This window comes from Gopherus flavomarginatus, chromosome 1 (genome assembly GCF_025201925.1).
Source record: "Gopherus flavomarginatus isolate rGopFla2 chromosome 1, rGopFla2.mat.asm, whole genome shotgun sequence".
NCBI classification, from domain to species: domain Eukaryota; kingdom Metazoa; phylum Chordata; order Testudines; family Testudinidae; genus Gopherus; species Gopherus flavomarginatus.
In genome coordinates this window covers 19733095-19748097 of record NC_066617.1, presented here as the reverse complement: position 1 = coordinate 19748097, position 15003 = coordinate 19733095, and the positions used below count along the sequence as shown (strand labels likewise).

Here is a 15003-nt window from a genome sequence, read left to right as displayed (position 1 = left end):
ACAAAAATATAACTATTGTGTATGTAACTCCCCTCCTCAGAGGTCACCTGCTGACCACCTATTATTTGAGCATGGTCAGATATTGACAAATATTCCACTACAAATGCCTTGATGTAGGCGGTGGTGCACTATGTTGATTCCACCTGTTACCAAGCCTATTTAAATGTCTTAATCACTCACTTTAATATATGCTAATACTACCTGTTGGGGAAAAGATGAACTAACTGAAAGCTGAGCATCTTGGTTGGTTGGAATATTCTAGAACAATGTATGTATGTGGTATATAGTTATTTGTATGCCAGACCATCAGTGTGCACGGCGGTTTACAAGGCACATTAACAAGTTAAAAGGCACAGTCCTTGCCCTGAGGAGTTTACAAGGCAAACATACAGAAATTAACTCAGAAGGGAGTGGGGTCAGGAAAGGGGGGCTTGTAGTCACTAAACCTCCTCCCACAATACAAAGAGAAAAGATGCACAGCCATTGAACAGCTTGAAGTGTTAGCATGCTGGCTACGTAACATAAGTGCATGTGGAAATATTACTGTTTTTCTTTTCTTTTGTAACTGTTCCTTCTTAAATGACGTTCATAGCTGAATGCTAACTTCACATTGCTAATTAAAATAACTCAGTTATGTAACTTGTCTTGTGGTAGTCAGGCATAAGTATCTAAGGCTAAGCCTATTAGAAACAAGTCAAATGCCCAATCGTACCTAATTCTTCCTCTTAGCTAAGAACATTCTCTTTTTGTGCGCTAGGTGTTAAGAAGGATCTAAATAGTACCATGTCTTTTCAAATGTTACAACACAACTGCCTCTTCTTCTGAAGCAACTGGTACTGACCACTGCTAGTGACAGGACATAGAATTAGATGGATAGAACTGTGCAGACCAGATCCAGGAGGATCATCTGTAAATACTGTACAGGGATTTTTATTATAGAGAGAAAAGTGGGCTGAAATCAAGAAGTCAGAGCCGGCAATCAGCATACATCCCTGAAGGCTTTCTCCACAGGGACTAGGCTTAATAGCTAGGACTAGAAATGTAAGGGAAACTCTCTACTTTTCTCTTTCTTTCTTTCTTTCTAAAAAATAAGTTTCTAGCCTTTTCTTTTGCAAAGATACCCTTGAAATGGTAACCAAAGCAAAACCAACCTCTAGAACTGAAAGCCTATTACTATTTTTTCCTAAGATCACAGGTTATTCAAAGTCCCCTCACAGCCTTTGGGTTCCAGATAAAAACAAACCTTAGCCACTGATTTTTGGGAAGACCCAGGTCAGTTCACAGCTATAGGGTGCAGCGATATTTTTCCTGATGTTCAGCCAAACGTTCCATGCCTTACTCTCATTATTCAGTCCCTATGAGGCTCTGCATGTAGCTTCCACTAGCTAAGCCCACAAAAAGGAAACAAATAGGAACAGACATTGTGAGAGAGTCTCCATGAGCATACTGAATAATGTTCCCAAATCGTTAAATGCTAGTGAAACACTGAACTTGATATCATTGTTATTGTTTTATCATTCTTTTCAAATCAGAACTTCATGCTTTCATCCTCCATGAACTAGTTCTCTAAACTTAAGATATACACAATGGTCTAACAGAAAGGCATTAGAAAAATGTTAAAGTAAACATAATAAATAAAATAATAATAATAATGAATTGGGCTTACATCTGTTTGTGATTATTATTTATGAATGCCTTTTGGGGAAAACTATATAGAATCCTTATAACACACATCAATTTAACTGCTTTAACTTTGGCCCAAAATTCAAAGTACTGTTATGTTTATCCAACAAGGATCCTCTTATTTGAGGCTCAGTGTCAACTAAGACTAAGCTTTCAAAAGAGGCTGACTGAAGCTATCACACAAGAGGATCAGAGGCATACGTCTGCCCCAAGAGAAAGCACTTTGAACAGCCGTGTGCAATTCTGTCAGCAGTTCGTCACTCAGTGGATTATAGCATCAGACTCAGTCACAGATTCCCCTTTTAGATAAACACTTTGTCACAATCCTGACCTTGCCAGAGAAGGCCCATTTAGGGGAGTTCAAGTCTGCATCACGTAAGACCCGAAGAAGTTATGATTCATCACTTCTCTTTCTCATCACAGAGTTCTATTCATTATCAGCTACAATTATTTACTCTGTGATTGTTCAAACTTTACTGGAGGTGGAGGAAGTACACCAAAAACAAACATGCACACGCTAAACTTAAAAGGTTCAGCAAATACTCCCACAGCATAGGAGCAAATGGCCATTTCTGAGACCTCCTTATGGGCACAGTCCAAAAAGGGATGGAAAGTGACACTAGCAGGCCTATTCTGCTCCAACTAGCCAAGTGTTTCAAATTAAGAAAAACAGGCAATTCTGCATCAGCTTAGGCTAATTTATGTGGAATTTTTGTCTCTTAAATGTTCTCTTTAATATTCAATCCAAACAAGAAATGAAATATTTGTAATCTTAAGGGTCTAACATAAGGCTACAAAATTAAAAGGTAACTTGTGCTGATGTTAAGTTCTTAAGGTTATTTCAAAAGTATTATTCTGTGTTGTTTAAATAAATGCCTTTAGTTCCCCCCCAGTGGTAGAACTATAATAAGGCCATACGCCAAGTTCCTCACAAATAATAAAGACCAGATTTAGACACCTTTATTCACACTCAGTGCTACTGAGATTGGGGCCCTACTATGCCAGGTATTGTACAAACAGTTAATAAGAGTCAGTGCCTGCCCCCAAAAGCTTACAGCCTAAACAAAGAGTGGGAGAGACACAGAGTCATGTGCACAGGCCACTGGTAGTCTCAGGAACAGAAATGAAGTCTCTTGAGGCCCAATCTACTGTCTATCTAATGAAACACATTGACTCTCACAGACTAGCTACAATGTAAACAGTAGAACTGCTGATGAAGAAGTTACTCTTCAACATGAGCAAGGTTACAAGGCTGGAGGAGTCAGGCCCACATGAAAGGGAAAGTAAAAACTGGAAAAGAAAGACGGCATGCAGGTGTGGGCTAGATTCACACCCCAGCTTGCTGCAAACTAATTGTTCATGTAGACAATCCTTCCTTACACTGGTTTTAGAAAAGGTGATTCTTAGGCTAAAACCCCATCTGATTCTTACTGCCATATAATCTATTTATTTTCAAAGAACTGTTGACAGATCTTTAAACAAAGCAAAGCTATCAGGTGCCACAATGAAAACAAATACTGTTCTGCAGACCCCTTAATCAAACTGTGTTTCTAAACCAGAGTTCTACCTACTTCTGTATATTCATTCTAGAGTCCTCGTTCCACTATTTGATGTGGGCCCCATTTTTAAAAAGCTCCATGTGTCAGACTAGAGACAACATTATTATAGGCTGTATTGCTCCTTGGCCACTCCAGCCACATCCTCAAGCTTGTGACCCAATCCTGCTCCCACTTATTTAATGGCAAAGTTACCCTCTGGCTTCCTGTTGCAGGTCCAGAGTAACACATGATGCCTGAGGCAAGGTGGTCTAATTCTTTTATTAAAATCCTGCCATCCCAGAGGTTAGTTTATTTTTTATTCTTTGTAATTTGCCATGGCTCATGAAGAAAAGGGTCTCATGGAATTTTTTATGGCAGAGAACAGGCTTTTTGCCATCTGTATGTTTGTTTTGTTTCAACTAACCATAAGAGTGGAGCTTCTGTAGCTTCATTTTTCTCCCCTACTCCAAAGCCTCTGTGGATGTTTCTCTTTAATTTCATGGTTTTACTCCTGCTCTGGGAAACCTTCTTCCCGGTGTGTGAGAGCAATCCTTCCTCAGAGGCTTTTAAGGTCAGGCATGACAAAGCCCTGGCTGGGATGATTTAGTTGGGGATTGGTCCTGCTTTGAGCAGGGGGTTGGACTAGATGACCTCCTGAGGTCCCTTCCAACCCTGATATTCTATGATTCTATGACTCTATGATATGAATGGAGGGTAATCACTATTGCCTATTTCATTCTGCCCTTGCTAGAATAGTCTATTCTTCCAACTCTTCCTCAGAACAAAGAAAGGAACATATTTTTCTTTCCCTTACTATTTTTTTTTTTGCTCTAGGGAAACCGAGGTCTCTGTCTTCTTAGATCCAGCTACAAGGTGTGATGAGATACACAAACCCCACACTGGTACGGAAGGGCTTAAAAGACTCTACTGGGACCAGCTAGCCCTGCCCCTCCAGCTCTGCAGGGCATGGTCCAAATGGAGACAGGGTTGAAAAGGGAGTGATCCAGCTCAGAACGGGGAGACTGGGTAGGAGTGCAGACCTACCTTTTGCAGGAGCCTGTGTGCTGAGCCCGGTTGGAGCAAACAGTTTGGTTTCCCTTTTCTATTTTCTTTCTCCTTAACTGGGACTGGAAGCGGAGAAAGCAGAGTTAGGAAGCAACCCAGGGAAGGTAACACAAAAGGGTCTACAACCCTCCTCAGGGTTCTGTGCCACTGACCCTCCTAGGGTCCTCGGATGAGTCCAGTGGAGTGAGTGGGCTGAGGCTCCCCTACTATCCCTCACCAGCTGAGTGGGCGCTAACCACTAGGACATCCAGCCCATGGAGGACCCTTCCACACAAGCTCTTTGGCCTATTGCGTAACTGAGGCCATTTGTCCAGCTTCCTGCTTATGGGGGATTTTGAAATCAGGAAATCCATGGCAAGACATGGGGCCTTAGCAGGCCTAAGCATCTACAACTCCAACTGAAGTCAATGGGAGCTCCTGGGGTTCAGGACCTCTGAAAATCAAGCCCTAGGACAACAACAGAGTACAACTGACATCCAGAGAGGAGGCTAGTATTTTCTTCTTACGTATTAAAGCCCTAGGTGGTTGTTTTTGTTTTTCAAAAACAAACAAAAAAAAAACAACAACTATCCAGGCCAAGGCCATATACAAGCCAGAGCAAAGACAGGAGGAGAATTACAGTCTCAGAAAAAAAGAATAGGAGTACTTGTGGCACCTTAGAGACTAACAAATTTATTTGGGCATAAGCTTTTGTGGCCTAAAACCCACTTCATCAGATACAGAAAAAGCTTTCCTCTCTCCATCCCAGCCCAGGTGAAAAGAGATCAATCACTCATCCCCAATTTAGACACTTCCTGAAGCAGCTGCTATGGGCCAGCTGGTGCTGGACTGTACAGGATCACACAGGTTCAGCAGTATGCAGCCGAAATAAGAGATTTTGTTTCCTGGATGCATGTTTTGTGTTTGAAGACCTGATTCCAACCTAACAGACATGATCCAGCTCCCACTGAAGTCAATGGAAGGACTCTGTTTATGTTCAAACACTCTTTTTTATTCATGTAATTTGTGATGTGAAATAAAAAGCACCCCGGAGGCTATTACATTTCATTTCAGCAGCAGCTCCCTGGAGGCTAGATAGCCTTGGCGATGACTAGTGCAAGCTGAAATCCACATTGTGTGCTGTAGGTAAAAACTCTGCTAGAGACATCAACTTGCCGTTCTTAAATTAGAGCACTATAAGATCACTCTTCAGTAGCACTCCCCGTAGAATGGCTGAAAATGTCATCTCTACAACCCAACAGTTTGTGCTTACAATCTACAGTGCAAAAGTCACTCCCAAGCCTAGGTCTGCTGCTTAGGAGCAAACGGGGCTTCTACCTGAGCTATAACTGGCAGTGCCTGCATTTTTTCCTCTACAGATTATGAAGAGAAAGAGAAATATGCTGCAGATGACCTTTAACAATGGTAAAGCTGTTTGACTGAATGGTCTTCCTGGCAAGCATGGAGGTTAACGCACTGCCAGTTAAGAGATGCTTCTAAATTCACTGGCTTGCACCAGTGGCAGGTGTGAGAGACCACTCAAAGGTGTTGGACATAATCTGTTTGTGGGAAGATGTCCAAGCCACTGCTCTCCATTCGCCTTCTGGACTGGAAGATAGCTCGCTCCTTGGGGAAGTGAAGGCGAAAGGAATTAAAGAAACACAAGTGACACATACGCTACAGCTCTGGAAAGCTCTCAGTTCAAAGTGATACAGGAATGTTGCTGCTAAACTAAGAATTTCCACAAAACCATGTGAATTTGCCAAGAGTACTTCATTCAATGCTAATGCAAAACATAGTCTGCATTTCACCAACTCATATGCATCTGCTGAAATATAAGCAGCAATTATCTACAAAAAGGAAAGACCTATAAGGGGGCAAGTCATCTAATCTCTGTGCCTTGGTTTTCTATCTGTGATGTGAAGATAATAACGCTTTCTTGCTCCCACCTAGACCTGTTGTCTATTTAGAATGTAAACTTTTCAAAGCAGATTCTGTCTCTCACTCTGTGTACTGTATGCGCAACGGGGCCCAATGTTGGACAGGGTCTCTAGGCACTATAGATCGAGAGGAAGCTGCTGCAAAACTCCAGTGTAATAGTTGCACAGACGTGGCAAATCCTTTTCAGTTGTTCAGAGGTATTACTTCATTTTATATATTTATGAACTTTTTGCTCTTGGAAAAACCTCCAAAACAAACCTGACAAAGCCTGGTCATCATCACATAAGACACATTCCGCCCACACTTGTCACTCACCTGTGCAGTAACTACAGATTGCTCACACACACAGCATTCTTAATGTTGTCTTAGGTTTCTAGCTCTAAGAGCCGGCAATTGCATGAACCAGATATCTGACAACAGTGTCGTTTACCGTTAAAACAGAGCTTGGCCCTCAAGAACTATATGGATGTTATACGGATAATATATGATTTGTATTGGGGCAGTGCCTTGAGGCCCCAAAAAAGGATCAGGCCCCATTGAGCTAGGCACTTTACACAGTAACAAGACAGTCGGTGCCCCTATGATATTACAATTTAAAAATATGACAAAAGAAAAGACTCCAGGTGGATAAAAATAAACAGTCGGTGGAGCAAAGGTGAGATGGTTATGAATGGTGTTATGAATAATGTAATAAGCAGCAGACACAGCGCACCAGCTGCCTAGCTATACACAGTATATGCAATCTTCTGTTCCTATGACTATAATTCCTGTCTTCCCTTTTCCCTCTCCACACCCGTCATGTTCTGTCCCTGCACAGAGCCTGGTCCAAAAACCTTGGGCACATGAGTAACTTTACATTGACTTATTATTCATTATTTGTGTTACCATAGTGCCTAGGAGACCGAGTCATTAACCAGGACATCACTGTGCTAAATAGAGTGTTTGCATAACTGGCCCTTGGCTTGTAAACTCTCAGAGGTAGGACTGCCTTCTGTGTTTATATAGCTCCAAGCACAATGAGGCCCTGATCCTAGTTTGGGCTTCAGGAGACTACAAATAATAAAGCAGTATCCAGATTACTTTTATGCGACCACTAGGGGTATGTTATGGATGATTCTCTTCCTAACCAGCGCTCTTGAAAATATATTTCCCACATCTGAATTCAATGCAGTGTAGTATCTTTGTATTCTGACACTTCAGAGCTTAAAACTAATCTGATGGTGCATGTTTAATATCTCTCAGTAACAGTTAATAGCAACAGTACAATACTTTGGAATTATACAGCATTAAAAACACATTGTACAAATATTCACAGAATGTTGGGGTATACACTGTGGTTTTCGATGTTTTCTGCAATGCACTATGACATACTAGAGTTTCTTTACAACAGCGATGCCAGACACTCCCCTCCAGATCCAGCCCACTTAACATATTTATGTGGCCGGCATCAGTCATTTGGCAGAAACGAAGACGCTGATTCTGCAACCTGTGCCATGCAAGCAGTGCCTCTAAGGCAGCACAGGGTACCACTGAGATCAATGGGGCTCCATGAGAGTTGCAGAGATAATCCAAGGTGGAACAATTTCTGGGACTGGTGCCTCAGCTTTAATTAAAATAAATAAATAAATAAATTATGTTCCCAGCCTTCATGGTTGTGAAGATAACCTTCAAATTGAGTGCACTCAGAGCAAACCAGAGCAGCGTTAACTTCCTGAGTCTGCAGACAGCTTTGTCTACCCTGGGAAAATGAGTGATGTTTTGATATGTTTTAATTAACAGGTTTTTAAACATCATTTAACACCTTGGGTGGACAAAGACAATAAAGGATTTTGAAATGCGTTAGCTGGGCATGGTTAACCCTACCTGAAACTTGCACACCGGCTTGGTCATCCCCTAGAAGGAAGGGAGCAAAACTGGTGACAGAAGGTAGTGGAAGAAGAAGAATGCTAATGAGGGGCAGAGGGAGAAATCTCTCATTTTCATGGGCTATCACTTGCCTTACAGTCAAGAGGAGGGGCTAACAAATGTCTTGCTGCAGCACTGGTAACCAAACCACGGAAAAATCATAGTCCAGGGAAATATTTTGTAAAGAACCGAATATGTGTCACACATTTAGCTCACTGTATCAGAGGGGTAGCCGTGTTAGTCTGGATCTGCAAAAGCAGCAAAGAGTCCTGTGGCACCTTATAGACTAACAGACGTTTTGGAGCATGAGCTTTCGTGGGTGAATACCTACTTCGTCGGATGTACTTCGTGTCACACATTTAGCTCACTGACATCAAGCCCCATTTAGGAATTGTCTAAATGGATGGTACCAACAGGACATCTCAACTACAGGGTAGTCTCCCAATACTACTGTGTAAATAAGTGTGGATCTCTTCCCCTTGACAGTAATGCTGAAAGTTACCCCACATCTATGATGACTGTCGCTTGTCCACTCTTCTGTAGGGATAAGATGAATAAGGGTTGCATGATGGTGACTGAGTGCCATGGCAGTTGGTGTAGAGAGATGAGGAATGTGATCTCCCCATAAAAAATTAAAACAAAAAACCCTAAACCTTTTTCAGATGGGTGTTTCCACTGTTTCTCTGAACTTAGCAATAAAACCCCTGTGTGTCTATATCAATGGAGTCCTGGTTCTCCCCTGCCTTTTGGCTAGGAGCACAGCCAGTTGAGGGGAAAGGGGGACGGGGGACTGAGCAGTGGAGGGATTCCCTTAATGTGTGCGGAGCCAGTGAAGTGAGTGAGCTCAGACAGCTGGGAGGGATGCAGAGCCAGCTGTGTGGGAATGAGCTCCATAGACACAAGGTATTGTAGGTAGCTGTGTTAGTTTGTATCCACAAAAACAATGAAGAGTTCAGTGGCACCTTAAAGACTAACCGATTTATTTGGGCACAAGCTTTCGTGAGTAAAAAACCGACTTCTTCAGATGCAAGTTAAGAGTAGTAGCTACCATGATACTAGAGACAGAACATTAAAGCAGGCCAATACTTCAAAGGCTAAGACCAAAACAGTAAATGAAACAGGAAGAGAGAGTGTTATCCATCAGTGTAGAGTATAACAAGGGAGAAATCAATGACTGAGTCACATCTATGTCTTTAGCTGGATAGACCAATTAAACCCATCTTGCTTTGAAATGTAGAATCCTGGACTCATGTGGAGTAGAAGGGCTTCTGTTGGGTTATTCCACTCTGTCTCCTGTATCGTAATTGCTAAACCTTGCTTCAAAAGGGCCCCATCTCACAGCTGCTCTGCACATGGACCTCCCAGCAGCCACGTTGGGAGCTACAAGCATTTTCAAAGCTCTCCTCTGAACAGCTAACCTTTTTTCCCTTGTCTTACTCTTTTTTTTTAAATGCATGTTGAGGCCTACCAACTGCCAAGTAGGGAGCTGCCACATATGGGCAATTATTGGTTACCAATTTGATCATCAGATAATTTTATAGAGCAATTACCAATCTTGTCAAAGCAATTAGGGCCAAATTTTCAGAAGACCTCAGTTCCCATTTAAACACGTAGGCCCCAATCCTCAAAGGTATTTAGGCTCCTAACTTCCACTGAAATCAGAAAGACTAAGGTGCCTAAATATCTATGAGGATCTGGACCTTAATGGCTACAACACTTGTTTCTGCTACTTTCTTCCCACACAAAAAAATTCTTACAATACATAGGCATGTAATTACTCTATCAGAGAAGCTAGCAACGGAAACGACCTATCATCTAATTAAACTTTCCTGCCAATACAAGATGCTCCATGATACAATTAACTGTTGTTCTTGGCCAATTTAGTTTAAAAAACCCCAGGTGATGAGGTTTCCACCACTTCCCTTGGGAGAATAATCCACAGGATAACAAATCTGTCAGGCAGTATTCTTAGTTACTCTGCTTTTTATCTGTTTAAGGTAATTGTATGTCTTCCATTACCATAGTATCTGGCGACCTCACAATCTCCCATTGTATTTATCCTCACAATACTCGTGTATGGGAGATGAAGTGCAATTATGCCCATTTTACAGATGGGGAACTGAGGCACAGAGAGGCAAATGCAGCATACCCAATGGGATTTAGGCACTACTACGATCCACAAAAACTCTGCTCAGCTGCCACCTAACCCTATAGGTGCCAAGTGAATTAAGGCACAAAAGTTTTCACTGCAAAAATTCCTTAGGCTCCTTGCTATAGGCACACACAGTTTAGCTCAGGCATGCACCTGAATGCCTATCTTATGCCTACTCCCCAGCGGGATCTTCAAACCAGGTGAAGAGAGACATTTGGGGGGGAGGGATAGCTCAGGGGTTTGAGCATTGGCCTACTAAACCCAGGGTTGTGAGTTCAATCCCTGAGGGGGCCATTAAGGGAATTGGGGTAAAAATCTGGGGATTGGTCCTGCTTGGAGCAGGGGGTTGGACTAGATGACCTCCTGAGGTCCCTTCCAACCCTAATAGTCTATGATTCCCCTGCTTATCTTGCCTGTTGGGTCTGATCTGGTAGGTGTGTTCTAAGCACACTCAACCCCCCACAACATGGGTGGGAAAACCACTTGGGATATGGCAGACCCAAGTTTAATTCCACCCTGTGGCTCATGAGAAGGGATCTGAACAGGGGTTACCCACCTCGCAGCTGAGTGCCCTGACCTCTGGACTATTCTGATATGGGTCACTCTCAATAGTTTACATTGAAGCTGTTCAATTTTGTATTAAATAATTGGGCCAGAGAGTGTAAGGATCGTTTTATAGTACAGTGGTGAGGGCACTTCCCTGAGAGGTGGGTAACAACTGTTCAAATCCCTTCTCATCAGGCAGAGGGGTACTAGAGGTCACAAGAGAGTCTTCCTCTCCTTCTCCCCTGCTGTTCTGTGTGGAGCTAGGCAGATGCCTAAGCCAATCTCGCAAGAACAGCTGAGGGACCTGACTCTAGAAGAGGGGCTTCTGGCTATAGATTACACAGCCCAGACTTAGGCAACTCACTCCATGAGAAGGGCAGATTTTATCTTCTGAGAATAAGATGCCCCAAAATATCATCCCAAAACAATGAAACCTTGGTCTCAATGGGCGCTTTTAGGTATTTCTGTGATACAAATTAAAAATAGGGACTGATCTAATACCCATTAAAGTCAGTAGAAATATTCTCTTTATTTCAGTGAGCGTTGTATCAGACCCATAATATAACTTTCTTCTAAGACATTTTATACCACAATGGGATGAATGGACCATATATATATTACACACACACATACACACACACTATATATAAAGATCAAGACATTTAAATACATAGTCCTACTGGTACACAGCAGGCTTCTGTACTGGGTTTTATCAGTAGTTTTCCTGCTTCTTAGAGGAATCATAGACTGCCCTCAGATGTCTGCCCCCAAGGCTCCCAGTGACCTCAGTAGGAACCACACATAAGTATCCAAGGGCAGAATTTGATGCAAGTAATGACAGATAAGCTGGAAACATTTTATAAATTAGGCTGTATTAGTCCCAGTTCAAATCCTATTACTGAGCTGCAGCCTGCACAATTTACATATAGTGGGGCAGGAAAAGCAAAGAACTGAGCTGTCCTTGAGACAAAATTATCACCTATGTGAAACAATGACAGGCTCGCACTATCAAGCTCTGTGAGAAATATGAACAAACATTTTGCGCTACACATTTGCTATTTTCCTTTACTGAGCCAGAAGCCTTGATCTTAACCAAAACCAATTCCATCCCTTCCTAGAACCATTCTCAAAGCCAATCTGTATTTTGTTTTTCAAAAACTACATGCACTGCCCCATTTTTTTAAAATATTAGTTGGAGTAAAGTGCATTTGTAAGCAAGGTGTTTTTTAAATGACTGTAAAAGGTTTTGCACGTTTAGATTCATTGAGTTTTAAGCCTGAAGGGCCCAATAGATCATCTGGTCTGACCTTCTGTGTAAAAAAACCATAGAATTTCAATTTCACCAGTTGCCTCTGTATGGAGCCCAATAACTTGCACTGAGTAAAGCATATTTTCCAGAAAGGCATCCACCCTTGGTTTCAAAACACCAAGGGATGGAGATTTCACCATCTTCCTTGGAAAAAGTGACTTGACCAAGGACATGCAGTGGATTAATATTTCCCAAGTCCTACTCCAGTGACCTAACCTCTGGCTCACATTGTCTGCCACCATTTTTTTTTAATGAGACAAAAAAAACCTATATCAAAAAATGAGAGAGTTTCACTGAACGAGCGGTCTTCAAAGCCAGAAAACAGCACTTGTCCAAGGCAATGCAAAGAACATAGGAGCTGACCTAGTAGATCAAACCAATGGTCCATCTGATTCAGTATCAGAATAAGGTACTGATGTGGGCCTAGGGTTCACTGCAAGATCATGGTCTAAATGCCTATATAAAAACTGTCTCTGCAGCTGACATACATTAAATCCTCTACCCATTAATGCTCTTTTCCAGTCCCCTCTGCCTCCCCATGCACTCTCTCATTTAGACACACATACACAGCATGAAGGATGAATATAAAGAGAGAGAGAGCATAGGTCAAAAGGGTTTCTTCTACCATGCATCAGATGTGCCAAGGAACATAATAGACAATGAGTATAACAAAGCGCCCCTACAAGACCTCGTGGAATCCCTCGCTAGATATTACAAAAGGCCATAGTACTCCCTGCAGGCATTTAGAGTGAGGATGACAGCCCTACTCACACTTAGCGTCACTTTGCTCCAGTTACGCTGGCTTCACATGCTGGTTCTCTGTACTATTCAATAAAGAGGAATACACTCCTTTACATGGAGACTGATGCATTTATCTTGTCTCCTTTGTATCGTGTGAATTCTAGAATAGGAGACAAACAATTATAATGAACTGAGTTTCATTTCCAAAATGGATCCAAAATGCTCTTTTAAAATCTCATTAGTAGGATTTATCTTAATGCTTTTACTTTAAAAAAAAATCTGTTTTCATTACATGTACTGCAGCTTTTCTTCTTCTTAGCAGTAAAAAAGAAAGTATGATGCACTTGGAGAAAGACAATGATTTGGCCTCCTAGGACATGTCTGTGCTAGAAAAATTATGGCCAATATTTCATCAGTGACCAGCAGTAGTGAGTGCATCTGCACCAGCGACAGCAATGTTGTAAGTGCTAATGCAGACAGACAGGACTGAGGCACTTTTACCCCTGTCATGAAAGTCTGCCTAGAGCTGAGACTTGTCTGCGCCTGAGCTCTCCCAATGCTTGCAGCTTAGCACTCATGTTGCAAGAGTGTTGAAATATGGGGACTAATTTGGATGCACCCTTAGGGATGCAGCTGGTGTTTTCAGTTTTCATCTGGACCATTATTTGGTGTCAGCTGAATACAGCAAAAATGTGGCTGCTGATTTACTCATAACCACAAAGGAGAGCTAAATCGTAAAAACAGAGGGAGAGGGAAACTTAGAAGAGTTTGCAAGGGGAAAAGATCTATGTTTTACACTATGGCTTGAAACAAGCTGGGAACCTGGTGCAGCAAAGAAGTGCAGGTGGGCTGTTCCAGGCAAAGCAGAAGAAAAGGTCCTTGTGCCACAGTAGCCAGTATGCATGGAATAGCCCGAGATGATGAATTAGGAAGTGGAGGACAGAAGAGATTGTATGCCAAATGTGAGTTCACTAGTGATGTCCAAGCAAATTAAGACAATTTTGATTAGTATGATTTTTCAGTCAGTTGTGTGAATACCATTTATACTATACATTTTGTAATAATAGTGGACAAGCTTTATTTCCTCATTTAACAAAGCATTTATTATAAGTGATCGTTATAGTGGAGCTGCTGAACAGAGTAAGGCTTGAGACATTTTCCAGACACCTACTATCCAGGAAACTAAGCCTACCAGCCACAGGGTCATGAAAGATGAGGGAAGACCACAAAGTTCCAGGATCAAAGTTCTAATGCCTAGGATAGTGCTCATAACTTCCCCAAGCATCAGCCAAATGACACTCCCATCAACCTTGCCAGTTTCCCTGATGCCCAAAGAATTCTGAATAGCACCAAGAAAATTGACCAATGTCCTGTCGTTTAATTCTGCTGTTCTTGCTGCTGCTTAGGAATGCTATGAGTTGTAGCAGAGACACAGAGCAGTGGGTCTGCAGACTCAGGAATACATCACCACAATGGTTTACATCTGGAAAGCTATCTTTGGACACATGCATACAAGAAAACATTTGGAGACTTTAAAGTGGGATGATTTTAGAATGGAGGGTCATCTTTTTCCTGAATATCCTTAATTTTTCAGTTTAAGCAGTCTCCTAACCATGAATTGCCTATTATGGATTCTGGTCTAGTGATGCAATCCTTCCACAATGTAGAACTCCAGTGGGAGATCATCTTCTGGCTATTATATTGGGCCCTAATTTTCTTTAATATGGATTTTATTTTTTTCTCCTTGGGACAGCTTTATGAGATTTGACATCTCCTTTTTGGTAGGTGTAACTACAGGACAGTAACCATGGTCATAACTCCAGCATAAATCAGTGTAGCATAAACAGTATACAGGACACTCAAGAGGCAGACAGAACTGAGCAGTCATAATTACAAGTCTTTTTACAATGACAAGGCATCTAGAAAAGAAGACTCAAAAGTCCCTTAAACCCAAACAATGATAGTGCCTGTTTTAAAAGAACAGGTGCTGTAATTCCCCTTCCCAATCCCCAGTGGTTTGGGGCTGAAATTCCAAATGCTTCCCACAATCAGTTCTGCCCTTGAGACTCTTTAACACTTTGTGTTTGTACTGGAAAAAAATAATAATACCTAAAGTTTTATCAGGATTGAGCATCCTTCATATC

General features: G+C 41.9%; 1 protein-coding gene across 8 annotated transcripts in view; it reads right to left on the bottom strand.

The window, feature by feature from the left end:
- The window catches only part of SEMA3D (semaphorin 3D), a 199514-nt gene that overhangs the window by 171194 nt on the left and 13317 nt on the right, over window positions 1-15003 (bottom strand). The window contains exon 1 of one of the 8 annotated variants that reach the window (XM_050936854.1): window positions 4266-4348. The exons of the other annotated variants lie outside the window; for them this stretch is intronic. The gene's annotated coding sequence lies outside the window, so the exon portion shown is untranslated. Of the gene's footprint in view, window positions 1-4265; window positions 4349-15003 lie in introns of those variants that run through there. 8 annotated transcript variants of the gene reach the window in all.